Source organism: Capsicum annuum, chromosome 11 (assembly GCF_002878395.1).
Source record: "Capsicum annuum cultivar UCD-10X-F1 chromosome 11, UCD10Xv1.1, whole genome shotgun sequence".
Lineage (NCBI taxonomy): Eukaryota > Viridiplantae > Streptophyta > Magnoliopsida > Solanales > Solanaceae > Capsicum > Capsicum annuum.
The window spans coordinates 76412517-76424665 of NC_061121.1; the positions used below are offsets into that span (position 1 = coordinate 76412517).

Consider the following 12149-nt stretch of genomic DNA (forward strand, 5'->3'; position numbering starts at 1 on the left):
AAGTGTGTGACATATTGTTTTGGGTTACCTTTGCCCTCAAATTGTTGAAATTTGGGGTGTTGATAGCCAGCGGGCATTTTGAGGCTATCTATTCTTGCAATGTAAGGCTTGGCATATGCAAGGGAAGACTTGGTGACAACATCATACTTGTCTTTGAGGGTCCCTTCAATAAATTCCCTCAATTGCCCAATCGGGATCATTCCCTCAGCAGAAACTTGCATTTCTTTAGTCGATGGTGTTTATTTTATAGGATTTTCTATCTCATGAACCTCTGGAGCTTTTCCCGGTGCATGGCTAAATTCTCCGTCTATCAAACCTTCCACCCTATCCACTATCTTATCAATCCTAATATCTTGATTCTGAACATAGTTGGTCAGGCCTTCAATTGCCTTTGTCAGATTCGCAAGATGCTCCTCCACAGACGAGGCATCAGTTACCATTGCTTGCATGATCACCGGAGATGTTGGAGAGTAACACGGATTATCACATAAGTTGATCTTTACAGTACTTAGCTTATGTGGTGTAAGTGGAGATGACGCATTTGTTGAACGACCATCGCTCTTGGCTCCAGAGTATTTGGAACCGGAATACTCAAGTAGAGCTAAAGTTTTTTTCAGCGATTCGGCCACACTGCTTCTTCCTCCTTCTGAAGCACTTGCATTGGACTTCATTCCTTTTGGGGTTGAAGATCCAAAAATTGGAGTTGGCGCGGACGATACTGGATGTGTTTGTTGTCCTAGCAAGCCTACCTTGCTTCTTGTGACAGCTCCCAGACTTTCGAAAGTAACACCAAGGATGTTTTCTACTTCAGCAGAGAACTTTGAATCTGCAGCCTTGGAAGCACTTGATTGAGAATTGACCTTCTTGGAAGTCATTTCGTTGTTCTTAAACTTTGAAGTATGAAAAGTTGAGATGAGAGGTAGAGATTGTCCCATTGGGCGTGCCAGAATTTGTTGGACAATAAAATTTCAAAACTGAAAAATAAATAATTCGAGACAAGAAAATATTGCAATAATCGATTTTATTAATTTCAATAAGTGAGTGTTACAATCTTATGAATCCTCTGATTCGCCTTTTCGAATATAAATTCAAGGGCTTAAAGCTTAGTCTTGAATTTGAATTTGATTTGATGGACTTGATCTTGACTTGTGCTTGAATTCAAGAGCTTTTGAGCTTGTTCTTGAATATTGCGGTCTTGATCTTGAACTTTGATGAACTTGATTTGAATGCTTGAGTTTTTTAGAGAAATTACAGCGTTTGATCCACGAGCTTTCTCTTGCTACTTGTTAAAGTTCTGGGGTCCCTTTTCTGAATTATGAGACCCCTATTTATACTTGTGGAAAAGGAAGAGTCATCATCAATATGGACTTCCTTTGATCAATCAGATTTGAGTGATGTGATGCCTTTTTATGGGCTTTTATTTCATGGGTCTGCTGCATCAGTTTGACATGTGGTACGATCCTATTAGCTCCTTCACTTGACTCGCTTATTTGGGCCTCTAGAATATGACAATATCTTGGGTTTAGTAAAGTGGGCTCATCATTTGTAGCCCAAATTAATGGACTAACCCAATTAATATTGGGCCTTATTTAAATCTATACTTATTTGGACTTAAATAATTAATTCAATTGTATTAATCCGCAATATTTATTTGAGACTAATATATTTTGAATTTAATATAATCCGAATTTTTTACGGATTTAAATTTAATAAAATTGAATCGCCCACACTCGTCTTATTATTATTGTTACTAGTTGAGAATTTCTTTCTCTTTTGAATGATTGACTTACTTATCAAGGCTGGACTACGATAAGCATCATTATGACCTTGTTTTTGGATCGTTCAGCTAATAGGATGAAGAAGCAGGTACTTGCCCCTTTCAAATAAAGAAAATTATGGAGAAAAAGGTTGTTGTTGCTAACAATTGGCATATTTTCAAAATCATAAACGCTATTTATAGTTCTAACAACTAGCCCTAAATTTGACTACTGGTATAATTTAAGGAGCATTTATGCGTTGTACCTAGGTGACACAAAAAAATTATGCGAAATTTTCTATTTAAAAAATATTTCACCCGTACTTATGAAGAAAAAATATTTACTAAATACTCAAAGCTAAGTAAGTTTTATACTTTTGGGTAGAAACAAACATATTGTATAGCTTAATGGTATACAATAATTTTTTTGATTAACAATACATTTTTATTTCATAACCAAAAAAGTCTTTACAAATCAGAGCAGTGTAGGACTAATTGTTGTCTCATACTATTCTAGCTATCATATACTCATAATGACAAACATACAAGATAGTGTCCTATTCTAATGCAATTTACAAATGACTCATCATGCTAAGGATATACCTAAAATTGTTGGAGCATTATCAACCACTTGTCCTTCTGTTATCCTTTGATATGTATATGCTTGACAATCTCCTTCAATAACCTATCAACAAATAGGCTTCATCTTTGAAATCTCAACTTATTCCTATCCCTCCAAATAACATAAATCAACATAATAAACACACTAGTAACTATTTGGGCTAGTGTAGTTTTCTTCTGTCATAGCACCACATGTAAGTTTTGTCCTCCAGTATTGAATGGATTTGTGATACCCTATTTACTTGCATAATCTTCTTCACAGTTCACTAGTTACTTAACATTCAAAGAAGAGGTGAGAAAAATTTTCTTTAGCTCCACCACGAAAAATATAGTCAGGATGTACTTGAATGTCAATTTTCTCTAGTCTCTCCACTGTGACAAATCTTATATGTACAACCAACCAGAATATGAATTTAAATCTGGGATGCACTCCATGTTGCAAACTAATACTCTTTCAATCACTTTTTGGAGATAAGGGCATGAGTTGAGTATACATCTTTTGTCTAGAATATTTCTCTCCCTTCTGAACTTTGTCAAATCCTGCAAGCATTGCACTGTTGGGTTATTGGGTCTTTTTTTCTTCTTATGTGGATAAATGAAGTTCAATTTGGGCCAATTCAGTTTTGCCTATGACATATATATTAATTTTTTTTAGGTCTTATTCACCATCACAAAAAGAGAGTTTTCAGCCGTCAAAGAGAGAAAAAAAAAGCTAATTTTCGCACTTAAATCTCAGTCACAGCTATCAACCTTAAATTGCCATTCCTGCTTCATTTCTTGTCCGATTGAGCTGATTTTTGGACTGCTTGTTCCTCTCATCTCAATCTTTGATTAGAAACTGACGGAGCTTGATTTGGTGGCCTGTAGTTCCTGTTGCTTTCACTCTTTTATTTCTCTAGTGTTTGGTGCTATGGATTATGTATTGTTTCTTGTTGTTTGACACTTGTTTGGTGGCCATTTTGGAGGAAAATATTGTAACTCTTTTGGTGATTATAGTGGAGGTTTGGTCCCATGGTTTTTTACTCTTCACATCGAATGATTTTCCATATAAATTTGGTGTCTTGTGTGATTGCCTTTAGGTAATTCATTTGCTGTCATATTACTTTGTTTTGCTTGATTTGCTAGTCTTCTCTTGGTTCAAGTTGAAAGGGAAAGTTTAGTCTTGGTATTTTCCGTTGCTACCTCGTCGGACTCTTTAATTATGTGTCCGTCTTTCCTAACATGCACCTTGTCCTGTCTGAACATTCAACACAATCTCTTAAATGTCAACACCTTCCTCACTACCTAAGATTCTAATTTAGGTAAAATCAGGTTTCAGGTCCCTTCTCTTTATGAAGTAACTATGTATCGGTTGAATCCATATGCAATCCTTCTTGCTTGCTATTTGTTATAATTGCTCAAGTATTGCGGCTCTATTCTACACTTCTAGATTAAGGACATTTAAATCACCTGTAGCAAGAGGTTTATGGATTGTTTGCCAGTAAAACAAAGCTTTCCTAGATATAGTCATAACCCTTGTCCACAAGAAAGTCCCACAGATTTGTTCAATGCCCTTGACCATTTTTTTTCATAAGAAATACCTGTATCCAATAAGCTGCACTCCAAAAAGCATAAACTTAATGAGTTGAATTCTCCCTACATAGCTCAACAGTTTAGCAAACCAACAAGTTACTTTAACAGTTATCTTTTTAATTAGGGGCATGTAGTGGTTAACACTAAGCTTCTTGAAATATTTTTTAGGAGTTTAAAGTATTTTAGCGTGGAGATGAAAATTTGTTCACTAAATTTTATCAGTTTTGCATATTCTTCCTTAATAGTTAAAGAATGAAATTAGTATTAAGAATGAAATTAACTGATATTATAACAATAATAGATATTCAGATATTCTTATTGGTGTATATCATTAAGGTATACAGATTTTATAATAGATCCTAAAACTATGCAACTCACAAATTTGAGAGAATTTATAAATAAATATGGGTAGAATTAATCTTGAATACAGAAACTTACATTCTATGATCTTGAAAATAGATGATATTGAACTTATATATATATATATAGGTATATATGTATGTATAATTTGGTATACGGTAAATATCGAATATCAAACGGTATTAATATCTTGTACCAAACCAAATTCCAAATATCGAAATATTAAAATTTTACTCCCAAATTTCATATCAAATACCAAATTACCGAATACTAATTATCAATTCTTTTTATTAGGTTCGGTAATTCAATTTTTGATACTTTATGCCCAACCCTAGATATCACAACATCCTATGACCTTCAAGGTCGTCTACAGAAAACAATCCTAGCAAACAAAATTACAACTACGAAATTACGAAGAAGGAGATGAAGAAGAAAACGATAACAAAATTAAAAAGGCAAGATGTATTTACCTTTTTTGAAGCAACAAAACGAGACTTCAAGCTTTCTTCGAAGTCTTGATCACCACTGAAAAATAATCTTTTGAGAATTTCGATTAGCCTACCGCTTGAAAAATTTTACTAAAAAAATTTAATTTTTTGCTCAAAATTTTTTCCTACTATTTGAGACTTGGCCTTTCTATCAAAGTAATAGTAATATTTATAGAAAAAAATGCGAATTCAATTCTTTTCATCTACCAATATGGGAGAAAGAATTTAGGGGTGTTTTGGGAATTTGAAATTGAGGGTAAAGTTTGTTGGAGGATAAAGTGAGATGGAATTGTACAATCTAATACAAATTTTAAATTTCAAAATGAATAAAGGACAAGGCTGGGGTGAAATTGTATAGTCTAATACAAATTTTGAATTTTAAAAATGAAAAAAAAAAAAGTTAAGGTGGAATTGTACAATCTAGTACAAATTTTAAAATTCAAATGAAAAAAAGGATAATATTGAGGTGACATTGTACAATCTAATGTAAATTTTGAATTTTAAATTTGAATTTCAAAAATGAAAAAAAAAATAAGATTGAGTGAAATTGTACAATCTAATACAAATTTTGAAATTCAAATGGAAAAGAGGATAATGTTGAGGTGAAATTGTACAATCTAGTACAAATTTTAAATTTCAAAAAGAATAAGGTTGGGTTGATTTAGGTCATTTTTGAGATTTTGGGTTATTTAAAATATAACCCTAATTGGAATTAAAAATTTAGCCAAATTTATTTAATTTTGATCAAATTGAAAATCAATTGACGGATTGCATTGCAATTATGGTCTATTTGATTTCAGTTATGACCACATCTAATAGATTGACTAAATTAAATTGAAATTCGATACAAATTAATACTTCCTTTAATCCCGAGCTTTTTGATTAGATAAAATCAAATAAATATTTTTCAAATAAATTATTTTGAGAACAAATCATATTTAAATCAAGATTTTATCAATTTGAATTAATTTTCAAGATAAACCTTTATTAAAATATAATAATTCGTAAAATAAATATTTAAGTAGTAAAATTATATAATTTCATATAATTGAATACAATAATATATAATCGCTATATTTCCTAAATAAATACTTTAAAATAATAAGATAAATATTATAATTTTATTTAAAATAAAAAAAAATCAGAATTAGACTTAGTGTGCAGGGCAAAATTTATGTGTCAATAGTCCCCCACTTGAGGTCAGTCTCCTGCCTTCTCACTATTACTTTTTCCTTGGGGCTTGACTTCACTCCTGACTACTTCATCCTGATGTACCATCCCAAAATTGTCCATGAAAAGCTATTCATGGTCAAATTTCAGGGATCAAAGAGGTTCTTTTAGATCTGTACAAAAAAGGTCGTTAATTAATTGGTAGTTTGTTTTTATTCGTACTAAGAATATTCTTCATGGTGCAGTTATATCGGAAGCATGGAACTACTATCGTAAGTGTTTAACCTTTATTTGAGCAGACTATCTTTGAATATACTTTTACTCTATTTCTCTCTCCTATTTGCAGCTTCTCTATAAATCTCTTCGCTTGTTGAAATCTGACCCTAGGTCCAAAATATTCTTACCAGCGTGAGGCTCAAAGAGCATTATTAAAGTTTTATTGTGCAGTCGACGATGTTGTTATTTGATTTTATCCTCATACTAGGGATGAAAATAGACATGGGAAAGACCCGATAGAATAATTTTATCATGATTTCTGATGGTTCTTCATTCCTACTTCTATCGGAAAAGTAGAAAAGGATGTTCAAGTAGAATGATTTGGAGAAGACAAAGAGAAAAGCTATTGATAGTGAATCATCTCCTCTTAGGTAGATCAAAAAAGAGGAAAGGGATGGTTGTGTCAGTAGAGGGAATGGAATTCTCACTGATGAGTTATCGACTGAGCCTGAGCAGAAGACTCATTCTTCGAAAGTTCTCCTATCACTGTCACTGAGTGAAGTAGACTGATGGGGAAGTGCAGGGGTGCCTATAGGGGAGAATCTTTCAGGCCCCAGACTTTCTACCCATCCTGATGCCTTTCCTGGTCCCAGCACCATCCAGTAGCCCGCGATCTCTATGGTGAAAGAAGAGATGGAGGGCTTATATATTCATCTGGATCTTTTAGTCCAACATGATTTGCTGAGAATTTTGCCACTCAGTAATGACCAAAACTTTTTCCATCACACCATCCATCACCGTTCCAAGGCAATGGCTCGACCACTGGTGCTTGGTTTGGTAATTTTTCCTTTTTATCTTTTCTTGCTTTTCTTTCTTACAATATCTCTTTTACCTGTAAGGGTACCATTGATACCTTCCATATTTTCTCACTTCTTTGGTGAAAGGAGATTGATAGAGCAGGAGGAGGGGCCGTATTCAGGAAAGAATCGTTGTTTTAGAGAAAAAGGTCCAAATATTGTAGGAGGAATTGCCCGATGAAAAAGAGTGTGTGAATAGTCTTCATGCTTAGTTTTATTGTCAAGCCGAGAAGATAAAAGCCACTGAGGCAAAGAAAAGAGATGCCTCTGGAAGTGAGGAGTAGGACGATCAAGAAGCGGGTAGATAGTTGGCCCAACTCAAAAAGAGTTTTGCCGCTACATTGTTGCTAAGACTGAAGTGGACTTCTTTAGGTGCAAGTCATAGAAGCTTCATATGCTGAAGAAGACGTTGTATAAAAAGAAGAGGAAGAAGAGAGCTCTACATAGAGACCTTAACGAGGAGTAGGACTAGGTGCTCTGCTATGAGGGATCTCCTTATGGCCTATGGCCGTGATGTCATCTGGAGAGATTGTTTATAGGTTCTCGAGAAGGTCTAGTTTGATCCTCTCACGGTGGAGAAGGAGATCAAGATCACTCTCGAAGTTATCACAAATGTTGATTGTCCTCCTTTAGATCCTGTCGAAATCACTTTGTCGTCGAATGACTTATCTAAAAAGAGCGATGGGGATGAATCCTAAAGTTCATCTGTGGAGATATTTTAAGAAGTCCTACGACCTTTGTATTTTCCTCTTAATTTCATATTTATTAACATCCCTAAACTTTTTATTTGCTCGTGGTTGTAGCACACTAGTCTTAGTCGTTTTTTTGTTGCACATTCATTGCAATTTTTTAATTTTGAATTGGGCATGTATGAGTTGTTGTAACCAACATAAGAGCGTACAAATTTTTTTTCGCTTAATGATAAGTGATGATGACCAATTTTTGTTTTATGGTACCCTTTTTTTCAAATCACCTGCCCTCTTGGGAGCATGGCTATGTGTGAGTGTTTTATATTTGAGTATAAATGTGTCTGCCTTTCTTAGGCTTGATTAAGTTGGGCACATATTAATTTTTTGTCTGCGATTTGGTATCTCAAAACTCTCATAAGTTTAGGACGTTACCTAATTATGCTAGAGTGAGAAGTGTTGGGACGATTTGGAGTCCCTGATTTAAGCTAGCGTGGCTATATTTTGATATTAGTTGCCACATCATAAGATAAACAGAGATATATTTTATATCATAAAAGGCCAGTATATTCGATGCTTATGAGAACTTTACTGCTAGATAGGTGTAGGGCTTTTTACGATAAGCACATGTTTGCAGAGGCGTAGCCAGAATTTCAACTAAGGGAGTTCAATATGCAGAGGCGGAGTCAGAATTTCAATTAAGGGTGTTCAATATTCAAAGAAAACTTAGTTGAAGGGGGTTCAACACCTACTATAACTACATAAAAAATAATTTTAATCATGTATAAATAATATATTTTTCCGTCGAAGGGGGGTTTGTTCGAACCCCCTAAAAAAGACTGGCTCCGCCCCAGCATGCTTGACCTGGCATTGGGTAACATTGCCTGACAGTCCTTAGCTTGCTACTTTTTGAGACCTCAAGGCGACAATCTGTAGGATTTTGACCTTTCTCAAGATGTCACAGTTTTTGGGTCGTCCATAATTCTTTCTCCCAATATGTATGGTGCATACTCGTTAAAAACCTTGCCAAAGAAGAACTAATCTTAGGACAAAAATCGTGCAAAGAAAAAATGAGTGTGGTACATATTGTCATATAAGATGAGGCGTCTTGCCAATGTCAATATTTACAGCATTAAAATCTCTTTCGATAGCTGAAATTCCGATTGTTTTGTTTCTTATTGCCATCAAGGTCAATTAGCTAGTAGGAGCCTTTTTTGCCTAGACTGGTTACTTAGTAGGGTCCCTCCCATTTGGAGCCTAACTTTCCTTTGTTTGGGTTTCGAGCACCCGAGAGTTATATTCCTCAATACTAGATCCATACTTTTAAATATGAGAGCTTTATCTAGCGATTGTAATATCTCTCCATTCTTTATTTTTGTGCATCCGTTTGGGTAAAAGTGACCTCCCATGCTCATCTAACAAATTCAATTTTTTCTCATAATTTTGATATTTTTACCATCATCTAGTTATATAAAGTGGAGACTAAGATCGCCCACTTCAATTGGGATTAGAGCTTCAACCCTATACACCAACAATAATAGAGTTTTACTTGTGTTTGAATTCCCCATCATTTTGTGTGCCTAGAGCAGCACTGACAGTTCTTCCACCCAACAACCCTTTTGAATTTCCAATTTTTCGTGAGGTTTAGCGACACCGTTTTGTTGCCCATTTTCATTCAGGTGATAAAGAGTGGAAGTGATCCATTTGATGTGCATCCCAACCAAGAATTCAGTCACCTTAGCTCCAACAAACTGAGGGTCGTCATCACATATGATCTTTTTTAATATTCCAAAGCGGCAGGTTATGTGATCCCAAATTAAGTCTATCATCTTTTACTCCTACATTTGTTTGAAAGCCCCTACTTTGATCCATTTGGATAAATAATCAGTCATTGTAAGCAAAAATTTTACCTATCCCAAAGCTGGTGGCAAAGGTCCTACGATATATATTTCCCACATCATAAAGGGCCATAGAGTGGCCATTGCATGCATATGCTCTCTAGGCTAGTGAATTTTGGGTGAAAAATGCTAAAAAGTTTCATATTTTATGATGAAACATTTAGCATCTTCCTCAATTAGAGGCCAATAGTAACCGACTCTCATTATTTTAAGCACAAGCGAGTCCATCTTGGAATGATTGTCACACGCCCCTTCGTGTATTTCTCTTAACACATAGTTGGTATCTCCTAGTACCAAGTACTTAGATAGAGGGCCTAGATATGATCTCATGTAAGGATTATCATCCACCAAACAAAATTTGGCAACCTTTATTCAGAGGGCCTGTGAGGCTATGGCATCTGCTGGAAGCTCTCTATTTTTTAGATAATTTGCATATTTGTTCCTCCAATGCTAAATAGAATTGACTGAATTTACCTCTTATTACACTGGAGCTTAGAGTGCCCAACGTAAATGTTGCACCACAATGCCTTTTGCTAAATCTTCTACTGGAGTCACGGACCCTAGACTGGACAACGCATCCACCTATCATTTTACTTTCAAAGAATTTGCTTTATCTCCCAGTTGTTGAACTGGGATAGAGGATTTTGAACCTTCACGATGTATCTCAATATTCGTCTATATTTTACCTAGTAAGTTCTTATAATTTGGTTCATGAAAAGTTGTGTCTCACAAAATACATTAATGGTATTCGTTCTAGTCCTTAAGCAGGACCTAAACCTACAAGAAAGGCCTTATACTCGACCTCTTTGTTATTAAGTTGCACACAGATGATGGGCTGTCTCAATTTTTCCCCCTTTAGAGTGACTAGAACCACTTCCAAGCTAATTTTTCTTTCACTCGAAGCCCCATTAGTGTCTAGGTTCTAAGTTTTGTACTGGCTCCCAAAGCCAACACGCCTTTTTATTTGGCCTATACAGCCATCTCGAGGTTGAATTCATCTGTAAAGTCAGACAAAACCTAGGATTTAATAACCATTCAGGGCTTGTATTCAATAGCAAATTTGCTTAGCCCAACAAACCACTTAACCATTCTCCTTAAGAGCATGGGTTTGTGAAAAACCTTTTGGAGCAAATAGGTGGTAACTACCATATTGAATGACATGAGAAATAGGGCTTGAGCTTGCAAGAAACCTCTATGACAGTTAACACTAGCTTCTCAAAATGTGAATACCAAGTTCCACACTAAGTAGGTTCTTGCTAACATAATAAATAGAAAACTATGTACCTTTCTCTTCTTGAACAAGCAACACACTTACTGCAACCTCTGTTATGGCCAAATATAGAAACCACTACTCCCTTTCCTAGAGCTTTGCCAGCAAAGATAGGCTTGATAAATAAGCTTTCCACTTCTGGAAGGCTAGCTAACATTCGAGGCTCCACTCGAACTGACTATTCTTTCTTAAAAAGGAAGAATTAATGGCACCTCTTTGACAATTTTGATATGAAATAGCTAAGAGTTGTTACTGGCCGAGTCAACCTCTATACTACCTTGACATCTTTAAGCATCTTAGTGATCTCTTCTATTAATTTAATTTTATACGCATTAGCCTCAATCCCTTTATTTAATATGAGAAATGCCATAAACTTCCCAAATCCTACCCTAAAAGCATATTTTTTAGAGTTTAACTTCATGTTATGCTTTTGTAGGATGTCAAAAATTTAATGCAGATGCACTAGATGGTCCTTAGCATCCTTCATCCTGACAAGAATGTCGTTGATGTAAACCTCCATAGTTTTTCCAATTTGTTTCTTGAATATTCGATTCACCATCCACCGATACGTGATCCCACATTCCTTCAGCCAAAGAGCATCACATTGTAATAATATGTGTCATAGTTAGTGATGAAAGAAGTCTTCTTTTGGTCCTCCAGGTCTATTTGCATCTAGTTTTACTCAGAGTATGCTTTGAGAAAACTTATCATTTTATGCCCGACTGTAGCATAGATCATTTGATCAATGTTTGGCACGGGATAAGAATCTTTGAGACATGCTTCATTTAAGTCTTTAAAATCTATGAACCTTTGAAATTTATGTGGATTCTTGGGTACCACTACCACATTGGCTAACCATTTTGGGTATTTACCTTTCAGATGGATCCTATGTTCAAGAAATATGTTATCTTTTTTTTTGACAAACCTATTCTTTTCTGTTAAGATGGATGCTTTTTTCTATTTCATGGGTGGAAATTAGGATATGTTCCCAGCTTGTGCCTAACCACTTTCAGAGGAATGCATGTAGTGTTGAAATAAGTCTATGAAAAACAGTCAACATTAGTCTTAAGGAATCTGACAAAATCTTGCCTGAGCTTATGGTGCAGTCTTGTGCCTATGTGTGCCCTCTTTTCTGGGATTTCATGGAAGAGAGGCACCTGCTCGAGCTCTTCTGTCTTTGACTTAATAGCATCCCATTCGTTCGGGACGTAACAGGCTCGTGTGCCTCATACCAGCCTTTATTCACCTCTTTTGC

At 35.2% G+C, this 12149-nt stretch overlaps 2 long non-coding RNA genes across 2 annotated transcripts; both read left to right on the plus strand.

Annotated features, from left to right (window-relative positions):
- The first annotated feature begins 2333 nt into the window (after positions 1 to 2333).
- Positions 2334 to 11736, plus strand: LOC124888471. Its single transcript, XR_007046688.1, has 2 exons — positions 2334 to 2571; positions 11331 to 11736. It is a non-coding gene; the product is annotated as an uncharacterized LOC124888471 (long non-coding RNA).
- On the plus strand, positions 6009 to 7990 carry LOC107847795. The gene is made up of 2 exons (XR_001667649.2): positions 6009 to 6239; positions 6314 to 7990. It is a non-coding gene; the product is annotated as an uncharacterized LOC107847795 (long non-coding RNA).
- Positions 11737 to 12149: the final 413 nt, after the last annotated feature.